This window comes from Vulpes lagopus, chromosome 19, assembly GCF_018345385.1.
Source record: "Vulpes lagopus strain Blue_001 chromosome 19, ASM1834538v1, whole genome shotgun sequence".
NCBI lineage: Eukaryota > Metazoa > Chordata > Mammalia > Carnivora > Canidae > Vulpes > Vulpes lagopus.
The window spans coordinates 9,477,962-9,495,029 of record NC_054842.1 but is presented as its reverse complement, the minus strand read 5'-3'; the positions used below and the strand labels follow the sequence as shown (position 1 = coordinate 9,495,029).

General features: G+C 39.7%; 1 protein-coding gene across 1 annotated transcript in view; it reads right to left on the bottom strand.

Annotated features, from left to right (window-relative positions):
* Positions 1–6,077: 6,077 nt before the first annotated feature.
* Positions 6,078–17,068, bottom strand: part of LOC121479092 (myelin associated oligodendrocyte basic protein) — a 50,128-nt gene continuing 39,137 nt past the window's right edge. Inside the window, exons 6-7 of the mRNA XM_041734606.1 lie at positions 8,670–8,753; positions 6,078–8,569 (exon numbers count right to left, since the gene is read on the bottom strand). The gene's annotated coding sequence lies outside the window, so the exon portion shown is untranslated. The remainder of the gene's footprint in view (positions 8,570–8,669; positions 8,754–17,068) is intronic.

The window sequence follows — 17,068 nt, the reverse complement described above, 5'->3', positions numbered from 1 at the left end:
AAGAAAATTCAAGTCAAGAAATCTTTATTCAAGTCTGAAGTTAGAATGACATACTTTAATTAATGATAAATAACATTTTAAGGTAAATGAGAAAGACCCTGCCTTTTATTATATGAAATGTTTATAAATATAATGGTTTTAATGTGCTCTATCTTCATGAAAATATCCGTAAGTAGAATTCCAGGTAAGCATGAATGTCTGCTTTCTCAGTCATCTACATCTATAATGGGCCTGCTCACATGAAGGGTATCAGGTTATCCAGATTACAATGATAGAAATACCAATAAAGAAGTGAACAATGTTCATGGTACAACTTAACTCCTATAAAATCTTGGCAAATGTTACCCAAATGTAGCCTTTTCTTCAAAACTCAAACAACCTGTTATCTTCCCATTTTCCCTTCCATATATGACAGGCACCATTTTATACTTCGCTGTACATTCTTTGTACTATTAATCACTTACTTAATTTCTTTTCTGCCACCTTCCACAGACTTAAAGAACAGACACACTCAATAAAGTAGAAAACTATAAATATATAAAAGTTGAGTCCAGGAAAATTCAGAAAAGCAAACTGAAGGAGAAAGTTAAACTATGAATGTATAGACTATTACTTATTAGGAGTGGAAAGTGGTAAGAATAGTTTACTGTTTACCAAAATCAGGTTTTCTTCTTGGGTATGCATTTAGCTTGCACTCCCTAGCCTCCCTGCAGCTAGAGGCCTTTGTTTTAATTTCACCCAGTAGGATGTGAATACACATGATATGTGCTACTTGGTCTATGAAAATCTTCCTTGTGAAAATCTTCCATACTCCTTCCCCCTTCTTCTTGACTGAGAAGGACATGACTATAATGACATCAGAAGCCCTGTACTGAGGATGGCAGAGCCTCTGTTATGCTAGGGCCTTAAATAACTGTGTGGAAGAGAGGAGTCCAGCTGATTCACATACCTGCCCAAAATTGTCATCTGAGCCATGGCACAAATTTTGATTGTCTTTGAGCCACTAGTCATGATCTGTTTGTCACTTTAGCCTAGTATAGCACAAATAATACATGTGACTGACACAAAGCACAATAAACCCACATTTTCTATTTGAATTTCAGCAGATCTTTTAACAAGTAAGAAATAGTCTAGGCAGATGTTTACCCAGCAAATAGTTCAGGGCATGGGTTAGTCTTCGTTTTCAACATTGGAGTAGATCTAAGTTGGCACAGGGGAATGACTGACTTTCCAAAAGGTTAAACCCAGAATACTTGGGCAGTGTTACCATATGTCTCAAGAAGCTTCTGGGGCAGGAGGTGTTCAGCTGAAGGACTTTATTTGTTCAAATAACACAGGACCGTAACCAGAGACTAAGGAGCCTACATTACCTGTGAGTCATTGAGCTGCAACCAGGAAGAAGAGCTATGGTCAGTGGCTGGAGTCAAGCAAGTTGGCAAAATCAAGAACCTAGCAGGTATTATGCTGAGTGAAGTAAGTCAATCGGAGAAGGACAAACAGTGTATGTTCTCATTCATTTGGGGAATATAAATAATAGTGAAAGGGAATAGAAGGGAAGGGAGAAGAAATGTGTGGGAAATATCAGAAAGGGAGACAGAACATAAAGACTCCTAACTCTAGGAAACGAACTAGGGGTGGTGGAAGGGGAGGAAGGCAGGGGGTGGGGGTGAATGGGTGACGGGCACTGAGGGGGACACTTGACGGGATGAGCACTGGGTGTTATTCTGTATGTTGGTAAATTGAACACCACTAAAAAATTAATTTATTAAAAAAAAAAAGAACCTAGCAGGATGGCAGGTCAATATAGAAGCCAAGAAAGTCAGGATCTAGGCCACTGGGTTCAAATCCCAGCTTCATTCCTTACTAATTATGGAGTCTTGTGCAACTTATTAATGTCTCTGGGCTGGTCTCTTTCTTCTTCTATAAAACTTGGATAATAAAGCTATATGTCTCAAAGGGTTGCATGAAAATTAAGTATACCTAAAGTTTAGTGTCTAGCATATGGTAAACAATCAATAAATGATGACCACTTTTTATTAAGACAAATGAGAAAGATGATGGAGCACACCTTGGGGAATTAGGCTCTGGCATAAACCAGGAGCAAGGCCAGAAAGGGTAAGAACCAGAGTTTTGCTCAATACAAATTCCATCTGAAGCTGTTGCCTTTGACCTTTGGTCTTGCCCCATCTGGATGTAAGGTGTGGAGTAGCATATAGGAGCAAACAGGCCACTTACATGGGGCAGGGGGCAATCGCAGCAGGTATCACCTATCCCTGAGGGAAGGACCCCCAAGGCCTGGCAGACTCAGAGGGGGACACCAGGCAGTGTCCGTTCATTGAGGAAAAGGCTGAAAAGTGGAGCTTGTATGAGTGTCAGAGTTTCAGATCTTCTAAATATCAGCTGTGTGACTTTGGGGTAAGTCTTTGAAACTAATTTTTTCTCACCTAAAATATGATAGTGTTTAAAGAACTGCATTATGACTAAATCAGATAACATTATCTTATGAAATACCTAATAGGTCATAGCTCAATAAATCTTTAACACATGTCATTGTAAGGGTGGAAACGTGTCTATATGGTCTGTGCTGATGGGTAAGTGGCTGGCCAGGCATGGGAAAAAAATCAGTTTATTCTAAAAACCACACTTAGAGCATTACTAGTTGTGAATAAACATGTAACAATGTCCAGTGTATACTGAGTTGGTTTATACTTAAGAATCTGTGAACAAGTGTATGCTCCACCCAGTAGACCAGCTTCAGAAACTTCCATTTCCTCAGCAGCATCCCCTGTTCCTAGGGCAGCTCTGAGCCATGGTCGGGGACACCTTTCTGCTTCTTTCCTGCTCCAAGAGTCTCCCCATGGCCTCCATCATATTCTATCCTACCCCTGTGTTATGGCTCCCAGCTCACAGACAGAAGTTACACGTGTCTATATTTGCATTCTCTTTAGTATGAAGCATTCAACCCCTCCACTCTTGTGCTGGATCCTCCTCTGGAACCTTCTCAATGGCTGAGTTCTAGGGTACAATGAACATCTATTGCAGACTTTGCAAGGAAACTAATTCCATGGAAGTGGATTAGTGGATTCCCCTTTGCTCCTACAAAAACTATATGATAAAAATCCATTCAGTATGAACAAGGAAGCAAAGCAAGAAAAGTAGGATATTACAGTAGGAATGAGTGAATTTGTAAACGGAACCTTATTTGAACTAAGGAGTCACCAGCCTATGACTGGAGAAAGGAGATAACATTTATATTTCTGCTCCAAAACGACTCCAATCCCCACCTTGTGAAGGAAATACCCCAAAGTTTTTCTGAGTGTTCACAGTAAGGCTGACCACGCAGCCTTCCTCAGCAATTACCACGAAAGCCTTCTTGAAACATCAGTCTTCTCTTCAAGCTGGTGTTCACCATCTGCAAAGGTCCTGTTTTTCCTGCTTACCAAAGGCCTGGAGATAGAACCTTCTGGATTTATCTTTTTTTTTTTCTTTTTTATCATACATCCAGGCAGCAGATGTTCAGTGGAGTCCAAAGTAGTATCCCCTATATTGCCACAAACTCTATGACTGGATCTTTAGAGCCAGTAAAGGAAGGATGTTTATATACTGACAGCCTCCTTTTATATCCTCTCTCTACGGGTCCCTCAGGAACAAGGACAGTTTGGTTAGAGCAGTAGGCTCTTTTCTTTACTCTGAATCCCAATTGATTTATAACCCTCACAGTGACCCCCAGAGCAGAGAAGACCAAGCAGGGCAAACCTGGCAATCCCAAGTAATTGATGTTGACCATCAGCACTGCTGACAGGCTTGAAGCCCCTTACCTTTGGATTCATGTGTTATACAAGGCCAAAACCCTCTTTTCCTTACTCCTCCCTAAATCTCACTGAGTTTCCACCAAGTACCTCTACCACACCTCCATCAGACTGTCCCACGGAGCTGCCGACTTCTTGCTCAAAGCACGCCTCCACCACCACCTCTTTTGAGGAAAGTGGTTTGACCTCCTACTTGCATATGTTGGGCATTGTGCTATCCGTTGTTGATGTCTATTGTTAGTTGGCTTTATTCCAATTTTGCATAAACCATAGTGTAAGTCTAAGATACAAATTTTGCAAGGAACAGGATGTTGTCATAGGCAATAACTTGTTGCTAAATGACCTTTTCTTCACTTGTTTTATCATACCTTTAATTCTTACAGACATCAACTGGCATTATATTGACCCATTTCCCACTTACTTTTGGCTTTTGGTGGGTTTTAGCACAAACATTTTTTCCTATATATTTATGACCAAACTTACTCCTTATCATTCTATTTTCTGTTCCTTCACTTATTTCTTTTGCTTCTTTCATTTTATTTATTTTTAAAGCTTTATTTATTTAAGTAATCTCTGCACCCAATGTGGAGTTCTAACTCACAACCCTGATATCAAGAGTTGCATGATCCTCCAACTAGACCAGCCAGGTGCCCTTACTTTTTTAATTTTAAAATCTTAGAAATTAAAGTTCAGTTAAAATTCACATTCTGTGACATATTTTCCCTTTATTTTTTATCATTTTCCTTTTACTTTTTAAATACCTTTGATACTTTTTCACCAACATGCTTTTCTTGTTTGAGATTGCCCACTCAAAATTTTTTTCATCAGTGTCCATTTAACATTTTCTGACATCTGTAGGATTTTCTCCCCTTGGGGTGAGTCCTAGTCAGGTCTACTGAAGGTAGAGAAGCTGGTTCTGATTGGCCATCTGAGGCACACAGCCACATAGTAATAAGAACAATAAAGAGATAGGATACAAAGCCCCTGCCTGTGCAAAGTAAATCATTATTAAATAAATGGCCATAGCCAACATGACATAACTTGCCATAGGGCACGTGTGCTGGCCAGTTGATAAAACTCAGCACAGCTTTCAGGGGATGCCTCTGTCCACAGTGCAACCACTGCCAGCAACACTTAAGGAAGATTGTGATTTACTGCTAGAAAGATAAGAGCAACAACTCTTAAAGGTCATCCCTGGAATAACCAGACATCCTGGTTCTTTCAATCCACTGGCATCCTTGGCTACTCAAATAAATCACACTTCACAGAGATTTTTGGAATATTGATAATGTCGTGTGATACCCTTTCTCACTGTGTCCTGCTACAGGTCCTTCTCTTTATAGGGAAAAACAGGATCTGGCATTTTCAAACTGTTAGTTATAAAACAAGTGTAGGCCTCACATGATTTGTATTAATCAATATATAGTTTTTTAAGTAAAAAATTTCAGAAATCAGGTATGTTTTTCAGGTAAATTTGTTACAACTTTTTTTATATCGTTATGGACTTACAGCTCTCTGACAACTCTTTCAACACCTAGGACCCACAAACTAATGTTGCTTTTTTTTCCCCCAATGCCCAGAAATATGAAATCAACTCTCCTCCAAGGGCATTTGTCTTTCACTAGAGAATGGTTTTAGAAATCACAGGCACTAGTTCTACAAATAAGCTTGTTTCACATACTGACTGGAATTTGGAAGGATGATAGCAAAAATGTCCAACAGCATGAATCACTGTAGGGATGAACAGATAAACTCTCCTTTAAAAAATGTTCAGAATTCTTATTGATATTTCCAATTCACCTCCATTTGAATAAGATCCTCTTGCCTTACTCTGATAGAAGAGTTTATTAATCCATTTCAATTATTCAACAACTAATTTTCCTTGTTTTCATTAATGTTAATTTAAAAAAAAATGCTGTATTATCATACCGAACCATGGGTCTAAATATCAGTGTTGCCTCCCCCAAATTCAGAAAGCTCCATATCTTTTCTTCTGTCTTGACCATAAGCTCAGCCATCCTGAAACTGGCTCCATAGTGCACAGGCTCCATCAATTTTTTGATCAGCATTGCCTTCACACCAACATCTGGAAGGGAAACAGTCCTAGCCTTTGTCTAGGGGAACACCAAAGAAACTCAGAGTTCAGAGCACTCAGTGTGATACATTGATACCTTGTTTGCATAAAAAAAGGTACTAGTACAATGCAAATAATACACAAATACCACTTCTTAAAATTAAAAAAAAAATCCACTGTCAATTATCTCCATCTGAGCTCCCAATTTGAATTTATTTTATTTTCCCTTTATATTTGTTCTTCCACTAGTGCCTTTCTATATCTATGGCGCAGAATTTTTAGTAAAAAATCTGCAATTTCACACATGCCCATGGGTACAAGTGGGTACACCAACTTACAGCTGCATACATCATCCCCTATTCTGCTCTCAGTGACGTCACTCTCACAGCCTGCAATCAGCCATAGTGAAAGTGTTTAAGTCATGGAAATTGACAAACACTATGGATCAGGGCTTTCCACCCAAAAAATCGGTTGTTAAGCATTTACCAGGACAACTCTGAGTTCAGCTTTGGGACAATGCCGTTTTTCCCAAACCAGCCAAAATATCAGAACATAAAACCCATTAACATACAGAATTATCAGAGTCATTATGCCAAATATTATGGTCAAGAATCCCCACTTAAGAAGTTTACATAGAATAGCTTTTGGAGCTTTATGTAATTTTTGCAATATTCATTGCATAGTGCTTGCCAGAACCAAACCTTAGAAGACAAAAAAAAAAAAAAAACAATTGGATTATAGCACATTTTAGTTATAATATCCATTTAGTTATCCACCAGTTTCAAGTAATTTCCAGATATTTTTGATCCATCCCCAGGGCTTTTATTTCCACAACAGACATACACAGAGAATTCAGTAATTTCTACTTATTAACATTTCCATGCTAATATCCAATTTTTTACATGCATTAGTACTACCATGCTCTTTCCTTCTCAATTTTGCATTTCATAATAACTATCTTCTGAGTGTATCTATCTGGAGGATAGAGCTCTGAGTATGAAGTCTGGTTTTTCCAAAATCCAAAACGGGTGGAAGGAATATTGAGTTTCCTTATTGGGTCTGAGTGGGACTAGCTCACTAATTTGTTCTTTCTAGTGGTCTGTTATGGAGCCCCAGTGTCATTCCCAGAAATGTAACAGCCTCACATATTTCATCATTAAAAAGTGTTCATAATAGAGGTTCTCATTTTGTTGTTCATTTAGCACCTGAGTTTAGGCAGGAGAAACATTTCTACATGAAGGCTCTGTGTAGTTCAATTCCCCTGCCTTTTTATTGCCACTTGCCCAGAGAAGCGGCCTCTCAAAGTAAAGAAGCCAGATGCTCTGGCCCCACCTTCCAGCTACCTTGGGACAGTATTTGGCCTGATTCCGCTTTGCGGAGGTATGGCCTTGTGAGCTGAATCGCACCTGAGTCTAGCATTCTTCTTCCCTACTCTCTGTCTTCCCTCTCTCCCCAGCCCCACCTTGAGCAGACTTTCTCTGGCATTGCCCCATATTCCCACTTACCTTTTAAACTTGGCTGGGTCTGGTGGTGCTCACTCAAAGACACAGAGCCAGGGCCTTGTTTCAGCTTCAGGCATCTGCCTGTGCTTGGCCACCCAACCCCCAGCACAAGACTGCTTCGGATGCCCTTGCTTTTCTGTACTCTGAGTTTCCCTCTACTAATACTGCCCATTTTACATCCCTCCACATTCTACAACATTCCATTATCTTCTACTGTGCTTTCCTACCTATTACTACAGGAAGGTTAGGAGGGTTGGTATATTCTAACTCTAGTCCTTTGTCCACATGTCAGAAACCTGCTGAAGCCATAGCACAACCCAGGTCCAAAATGAGCAAGTGTTCTGTTTTCTAAGACATGTAACCTTGGAGAGACCCCAGGCTAATTATTAGTCTCCCACTTATTTGTCCGTACACATTTGTGTCTGGCTAATATTGTTGACCATTTCTATATAGCTTTTCATTTCTGTTACTTCTTCAAAGCAGGAATTATTTCAAATCTTCCTACTGATTTCCAGGGGGAGAGATATTTCTTGGATAGGCTTTCATTTTGTTGTCATTTTTTAATTCTATTCCATTATAGAGAGCATTTGAGATGTCATGGTTTCTGCTTATTGCCAAATTACAGTATTGTGTGTGGTTAAAATACACGCATAAGGCATCAGATTGCATTTACCATCTACTATTTGCTTTTTTTATTCCTCATTTGTCTTACAAATTTGTCTACCTGGTGTAGGTATATGTGATTCATTTGTTTTTGTTTTGTTAAGGATTTTATTTTATGAATATACCATTGTTGATTTACTCATTTTGTTAGTGGACATTTTTATTAATTTCTTTCTCTTTCTCTCTTTTGTTTTCCAATAGCCAACAATGCTTCACTGAATAGATGTATCTGTGCCTCCTTTTCCTATGAATGCAGGTTTTCTCCAGGATTGGTACCTAAAGTTATAATTGCTTGATCATAAGTTATACAATATCCTCTATTGCTAGCATACCCAGATTGCACTCCAGAAGTGTTATAATAGTTTATAAATTTTCATCAGTGGCTTATCAGAATTTTTCCCAAATCTTTGCCAACACTGATAATTTTTAAATTTTGTCATTATGATGGTTATACAACAATATCTTCTTTGTGTGGATCCCTGAAGAAAGATATATATCTTCAGATTGAAGAAATTCGAATCCTAAGCAAAATAAATAAAAATAAGACTATATTTAGTGACATAGTAAAACTTCAGAAAATGAAAGAGAAAACTCTTAAAGAGAAAATAACAATTCACTTACAATGGAAGGACAAGTAGACTGACAACATATTTCTCATTGGCAGTGACAGAGGTCAGAAGACAATAGGGTGTTATCTTCACAAGGCTGTTGGAAAACAAACAAACAAACAAACAAACAAAAAACCTATCACACTAGAATTCTATGTTATTCTCCCATTGTATCTGCACAACCTCAATTGGCGTCCCCCACCTTCTTCAGAAACAGATATTGGTCCTTGACTGAAGTGTTGGGTAGGTGTCAGAAGCTGGGCAGTCTTGGAGCTTCATGCCCTCTGGTCACAAGATTTGTTCAAAGAATATATATATATATATGTAGGTATATAAACAAAGAAAGACAGAAAGAGCTCTCTTTCCATGCATCTTCTTTCTTTTGGTCTGTTCCATCTGAGAGTAATGAGAGGAAGCTTTTGGAGGAAGAGAGAGAAAGAGAAAGAAAGAGAGAGATTTAAAAGATTCTAGTCAGAGTTCATTGTTTAACTGACTGGAGGTATAGGAGTGGTAGAGGGCAGGTAGGCTGTATGGACAGGGAAAAATAAAGCCCAGCCATTGTGAGAGATGGGAGACAGAGGCAACCAAAAAAGGCACCAGGTGAAAGCACTGACCATCAGTGGATGAACTTTGATAGGCCCCACCTACCAACAACTTTTTAACCCAGGAAATGGAGTATCTCAATGTGTGCCTACTCCCTCACAAGCACAGAGACTCTGAATATGATATCCTTGTGTTGTGTTCTTTTTATTCAAACTAAAGATAACATAGTCCATTTCAGGGGCATCTGGGTGTCTCAGTGGTTGAGCATCTGCCTTCAGCTCAGGTAGTGATCCTAGGGTTCTGGGATTGATTCCCGCATCAGGCTCCCTGCATGGAGCCTCCTTCTCCCTCTGCCTATGTCTCTGCCTCTCTCTGTGTCTCTCATGAATAAATAGATAAAATCTTTTAAATCACAGAATTTCAGACCTGGAAATTTTCTGAAAGACACCCTTTCTTTGTATAGATGGGTGAATCAAAGACCACAAATTGAGGTACTTGGAGCAACATAGCTGGTTAGTGACAGATATAGAGACAGAACTCGGATCTCCTAACCCCCAAATCACTTCTTCTTCTCCTAGTCACACCACCTCTGCACCCATATGGGCTGAATTTTTGAAGTGGCTTTCCTAATGTGCGTGGTATAATTCTCTGTCTGAAGTAGGAATATTTTAAATGCTGGCTACTCACTATGTCCTTCTTTTCTCTTCCCATTTCTCTCCATTTTTCCTCTCCTGGAAAGTTCTTGGGTTTAATGTTAAAGTTGATGTCCTACAATCCTGCCAGTAAGCTGAAGACCCCACCACTGTATATGAGGGGGGTTAGCCCATGCCATCATAATAAACAAATGGAGTGGGTACAGGTATCTTGGAGCAGATAATACACTGCTGTGGGAAAAACAAATGTGACCCAGCAATTTGGGGTGAACTCTGCTCCAAGTGCTCCTTAAATTCATGCTCAACAATAAGAAAAAATGCATCCCAATAAGAAAAAATTCTACTCAAAAAAAAAAAAAAAAAGCGAAGTCTTCAAGAGACACTGGAGCAGAGACTATCTCACAATCCATTCAGTAACACTTGGATTTTGCCATCAAGTCTACTTTACTCTCTTTCCAAAGTCTGTCTCTTCATATGTCTTCTTTGGAGTTTCTTTCCTGTCTCCTCTGTCCTGAAAGCCCCATCCTTTGTCCAGAGCCCTTTAGCTCCATCTCAGGGTTACAAACAACACTTGGCAAGGCAATGTGTTTTGGCTAACCAAGTATTTCACGTTCCTCAAGGCTGCGCCACCTTAGGGATCCCAGTTTGTTCAGTTAGGGGTACAGGTAGTACATGCAAGTTTCTCTGTCCAGAGACCAACACATTATTTTCTCAGTCCAGTTTGGCTCCAATTACTGTCCTATATTAATAAACAGACCACCTAGACTCTATTTGATCACAATACTCAGGTTCCAGGCAGCCCCTGTGGCGCAGCGGTTTAGCACCGCCTGCAGCCCAGGGCGTGATCCTGGAGACCCTGGATCGAGTCCCACGTCAGGCTCTCTGTATGATGCCTGCTTCTCCTTCTGCCTGTGTCTCTGCCTCTCTCTCTCTCTCTGTCTCTATGAATAAATAAATAAAATTAAAAAATAAAAATAGAAAAATAAAAAATAAAAAAAAAAACAATGCTTAGGTTCCTGAAGTTCCACATGACTAAAAATGGGTAAGCTGAACTCTGTCAACTAGCACTTTTTATAATATTCCTTCTGAAGGTTTATTTTCGTGTAAGTTTGCTAAATCCTTTAGACTCAACAAATTTATCTTCTTTTGGACAGGCCTGAGAAGGGAAAGTTGGCTTAAATGACTTGTCCAAAGTCATATAACTAGTGAGAAACAAAGCCATGTCCCAGCTCAATATTTATTATGCACATAAATGCTCTTTCCAGAATCCAGTGCTCTTGCCCATTTTCATGAAACTTTCTTTGAGCCACTATTTTAAAAACCAACAATTTAATTACTATGTTTGCTCCTACACGAATATATTGAAATTTTGTAAAATAACCAAAATGTAGTTAAAAGATAGGAAATATCAAGAAATTGAATATATACTTAGAAACAAGATAATTAATTTTATAAAAATCAAGATATATATTAGATTATACAAAGAGGTAACATATTCAAATGAAATCTTATTTTATAAATATTAATTGTATATAAAATTTAAGTATGAATACCCATAGAAATATTGTTTGGGGGATCCCTGGGTGGCGCAGCGGTTCGGAGCCTGCCTTTGGCCCAGGGCGCGATCCTGGAGACCCGGGATCGAATCCCACATCGGGCTCCCGGTGCATGGAGCCTGCTTCTCCCTCTGCCTATGTCTCTGCCTCTCTCTCTCTCTCTGTGACTATCATAAATAAACAATAAAAAAAAGAAATATTGTTTAGGGCAGAGGAAAAGTGATATGGCCCAGAACCATACCCACACCCTTCCATCACAAGACCATTAGCTAATAGAGCAAGCACTCACCAACACAAAGTATGCTCAGTGATGCACCTGTGAGCCCTGGTCTCCAGTCCAGTATGGATGGAGGAAATGGTAGCATATATTTAGGGCACTTTGTTATCCTCTGAAATAGTTGTGTAATCTTGGGCTCTAAAGCCCTGATGGTTGGAAATTTCACTTCTGAGACTTTACAACACTCAATAAATCTCTAAATGATTTTTATTCTTCAAGATATTTTCATTATTTATTCAGTCAGCAAATATTGACCTGTTGTCCAGGGATACTCGAGATGAGCATATTTATCCCTGGACTTGCACACAGACACTTTTGTTTTGATCTTTTAGATACAAGTACAAAAGTGTTTAGTGCTCTTGGGTCCCAAGGAAGGAAGGAAGGCTCCTAAAAAACATGGATGGAGAACAAGGCTCAGGTAGCCCTCTAAAAATTTTAAATGGGGACTCAGATTTTAAGACAAAATGAGTTCTGTATCTAGGAAGAAAGCATATGCACACAAGCCTTATTCTTCCCTTGTATAAATAATGCCCTGGGATAAGCAGGTTGGTTGGCATAATGCATCCTTGTATGAGAAAGTCACTAAATAACATTGTTCTAAATCAGTTATATTCCAGAGAGGGTTAAAAATGTTCAGAACACAGAGCTGCTTAAAAAGCAGCTATATGAAGATTTGTTGGGTGGTATATGTACACTAACACTTTTTCATTTTCACAGCAACCTGAATTTTGCAAGTCAGAAAAGAAAGGAAACTGGAATGGCATGCCAACCAGACCTCCATCTGTATGGGTAAGAAGCATCACTAGGTTTACCCTCTACCTCTACCTGCATATGATTTTGAGCAAGGGGAAGACAAAGAGTGTAAGGGAAAGAAATCACCTCCCCCAGGACACAAGAAGCAGCAGAAGGAAAGAAGCCACAAAAAGGAAAGAATCTATCTCCCCCCGCCCCCGCTCTGCCACCCACATATACATTTGGTGCCAAATGCTCCCAGCATTCCTTTGGACTCCAGAGATTCTCTTATTAGGACTCCAAGAGTTCACTGAAGTGAAAATTACACCAGAAGAAAGGGGTGAGTATCACATGAGAACCTAAGTTGCAGTATTTAACTGAGGACTTTTGGAGACATGAGACAATGAAAGTATCAGCAAATTAAAACAATAGATGAAAGCAAGTTAAAGAGGTAGACAGCCGTGATGCAACCATCCTAACTCAGATGAGCACATTTGCAAGACATGGTGGCAGCTTGGCGCCAAGCCATGTGAGAAGGCAAGACAAACTGGAATTGGAGGGACCTGGAGTCAGAATGAACCTGGCTTTGGGTCACCACCCCATCTAGATCATTCTTGGTCACCTGACAGTGGGGAATCTGTGTAACTCAAAGTCCTGCTGGTTTGGGCAGAATCTCAGTTAGCAGCTGAGAACAAGATCTGAGGAGGACAGTATGAAACTCAGAGCAATAAAAATGTATGAAGGTTGTTGGTAGCTCTGCTAGAAATCTAAAAATCAAGTTCTTTTGTGATTTTAAATTGTTGGAAAGCAGATGAGTGAGGCAAGAGATGCAAGATAGAAGAAAGACAGGAGCTGGAGAAGAGGAAGGTGTAGTCATTGGGGCAGAGTGGAGAGAAAGCTATGTTCTCCTCCTGCCCCTGGTTGTCCCTGCCCCCCTAGCCCTACCTACTGAGATCAGCAAGTAAATCAGGGAAGATCTCAAGTATCAGAAAAGAGCTGTGGCTTAGCAAAATCATGGAATTGAAGTTCTGAATAAATGTGCTCTGCAGCTGAAACTACTTGTTCTTCATCTTTGCATCAGAGGAGAAAAATCACAGGGAAGGTAATAAACAGGATCATTTTAAAAATAAGAGTTAGTTGGTAGATTACCACAGTAAGAAGATAAAGAGTCAGGGAAATCAGATGGTACCAAAATCCACATTAAAAAGAGTTGAAGAAAACCCGATACCATTTACATTCCAAGTCAAATAATGAGGTGTCAGCAAGGCATCAGCTGGAAGACAAAAGTTGGAAAATTATTCTTTTTTCTGCTTGTAGCCAAAGCTCTAGTTGAAAATTAAAGACAAAATCTTGCACCTGGCAGTAGAGATCCTTAATGATCTCCATCAGCAGAAAACTAAGATTCTGTTAAAGGGTCTGACTCAGAAAGCTCATAAGCCAGAGAGAAATAACAGAGGTTGTCAGTTGCAGAAGGGGATGTTCACAGAGAATTCGAGAAATGAGGGTGAGCATAGTGAAAATAGATTGCATAGAAATCTATTGGACTGCCATGTGAGGGTAAAGAAAGCCTAAGATACTAGACTTTTTCTTTTTGATGCATTAAGATTTATTCCTGGATGGAAAAGAGATGCTGCCTTGCTGAGACAGAAATTGTAAATAACAAACTCAGAGATTGGTGTACTTCAGAGATCCGACATAAAACCAAATCCAGGAAGATCACTAAATAACTCCTATCAATAAGAGATCCTGGAAGCCAGGCTGTCTCCCATGGGACACTCCTTGTGACTACTGGAGCAATCTACTTCCCACTGTGCCATTCACCTTTTTCCTGCTATGGAAGAAGCACTCCTAGAAGTAAATTAGCTATGAATGGCCTGCCACCTGGGTAGCAACCTATGAAGTGTCAGGAAAAACTTTACCCTCTGATCTTTGTGCAAACATAATATAATTGATGAAAAGTTGCCAGAATGTCTACTGAATCCTGCACCCACTGAATGATAGATTACCCAACCCTCCTTGGTGGTGGGCACAATAGGAATATCTCCATTTCAGCATTAATCAACAGGGGGCTGTGCATGGACCATCACAGGGGCCAAGGGACCATTTGCATTATCTGATAATATATCTGCCTCTAATACTGGCCCTAGTGTGGCTTCATTAACAAAGACTGGCCCTGGGATGCCTGGGTGGCTCAGTGGTTGAGTGTCTGCCTTTGGCTCGGGTTGTGGTCCTGAGATCCTGGAATCAAGTCCCTCATCAGGCTCCCCACAGGGAGCCTGCTTCTCCCTCTGCCTGTGTCTCTGCCCCTCTCTCTGTGTCCCTCATGAATAAATAAATAAAATATTTTTTTAAAAAAGACTGGCCCCAAATCTCTTACTTTCTGCAGTGAGGGCTGGTTTGGCTAATGCCGATGCAAATAACTTCCTATATTTATTAAGAATATCTATTAACTCAACAGATGAAAGACTTCCAACTGCCATCACCACCTTCTCAAACATGAACTTAGATACTTCCAACCTTTCTTGCTGGTGAGCTTACATCCCCTAACTAAAGGAAATCTTAGAAACCCAAATCCTTTTCATCTAAAAGGATCTTCTTTCTAGGCCTAATTACTTGAAATTATCTACCTTTCTCTCTACAAAATATTTATAGCCTTTGGATTCTAAAGAGGAGTGCACCAGCCTCCCACATATCCCCCACTGAGTCCCACAGGCTTCTAGCCTTACATTATGAATGGACTCTTGGGACAGTGCATGTACTTCAAAATCCAAGGCAAATATTACTTTGATACTAAAATTTAACACTATTTTAGAACTTAGTTTATTGTTCAGAGATCTTTTTGAACCAAATGATTCAAATTTGATAGATACTTGATTTGCTATTATAAGACCACCACTTACACTATAGCCTCCATTTTCTCCATTCTATTTTATGTATTATTAATGTAGTTTATTTAGTTAATATAGCTTATGCGACAGAAGTGGAGTTTTAGTACCATGTTGAATATAATACTTTTATATAAATTTGCTTAAAAATTAAGTATAGGTATAATTATCAGGATTGTTTGCTAATCTGTGTACTTTTGCTCATCCATGCTTTGGATAAACCTAGCCATCAAAAGTCAAAACACTCAACTTGGTGGTGGGTAACTTGTTGCCTAACGGAAAATAAGTTGTCACTGAAACACGGAAGCCTATGATGTAATGCCAAATAGTACACTCTTTGATTCAATAAATCATTTAGAAAATCACTAATGTAAGTGTTGTATCAGAATTTGCTCTCGGTCAGGACAGTGGAGATTGTCAGACTCTTTAACCTCAGTTGAAGCCTTCATCTACATAAAATTAGAAGTCAGCGTAGACCCTAAAAGCTGCCTTAGTTGATGTGGAGCTGCAGCTTGGGGTCCTGTTGGCTCCACCTCCCTCTCATCTCACAACATGGTACCCCAAGTATCCCAGGGCTCCATCAATCTCTGTTTGGAAACTTCTAGGTTGCAGCATGGTAGCAAAAAGACCAAGGTCACAGTTTCAGTGGCCATGGCAGCCATGGCCAACCTCTCCCATTTACAAATCCAAAACACATGTAGTGTAGAATGGATGCATACTTGATATTTAATGGAAAGAAGTTACTTTTATCACTATATTTAGCCAACATTCCTACTAGTGTGTATGTATGTTACAAACAAGAAGAGTGAGCATGCAAAATCTCTCCAAGTTATAAATGTATGTTCTATTGTTGAGTTAACAGAATCACCTTTGCTCATTAAGAACACTGCATTTAAAAAAAAATAAGAACACTGCATTTTGTTTAAGCAGAGATAATAAATGCCTGTTGATGGTGTTATTAGTGGGATCAAGACATGTGCTATGGAGTTCAGAAGCCCTCCCAGGACCCTTCCTGGTCTGAGTTTCCATATCTCTCTGGTGTTGGAAGAGTCCAGATGGACATTCAGCAAATTACTGTCTCACAGTACAGTCTCATCTCTCTGTGATTTGTGAGAATTTTGGCAGCTTCCCGTAGTGAAAGCTTCCTTGTGATTCTTTATTCCTTAAGATTAGACTCTGCCTTTCTTTCTCTAATTCTTTCATCTTCCATCTGAGACCATATGGAACTTAAGTTTAGATCTAGGACTTACATCTAAATATGAAGTTGTAGGCAACCACTTAGTGGCAAAACGTTGCCTTGAATTGTTAATTAATTACTTAATTAATTTAAGTCCTCTGGAAAAAGAGGTTTTTTTTTAAAGATTCCAAAGACCTGAAATGAAATGATCTCTTTATAATCCTCTCCACTGTCCCTATATCTCTGACCCTTGACACCACCGACAACCCCATTGTGAACAGGTCACTTCACCTCCAACTTCAAGAGAAAATCAAAGCCACAGAAAGGAACTGCCTCAAGCTCCTCCCACTGATCCTGCAAACCCACCAGAATCAACATCCTTCTTCCCTCCTTCCCCCTTTTCCACTGAAAAGGGACATCTGCTCCATGCCTGATCCCCTCACTTGTGCCCCAGATTCCCCCTCCCACCTCCTGCATTCTTGACTTCCTCAATACTTCCTCCTCCTTTGCACACCCACTCTGCTGCTTCCTTTCCAGTAGCCTTCACCATGCTCAACCATCTCCTGAGTTCATGGAACACCCCAACTAC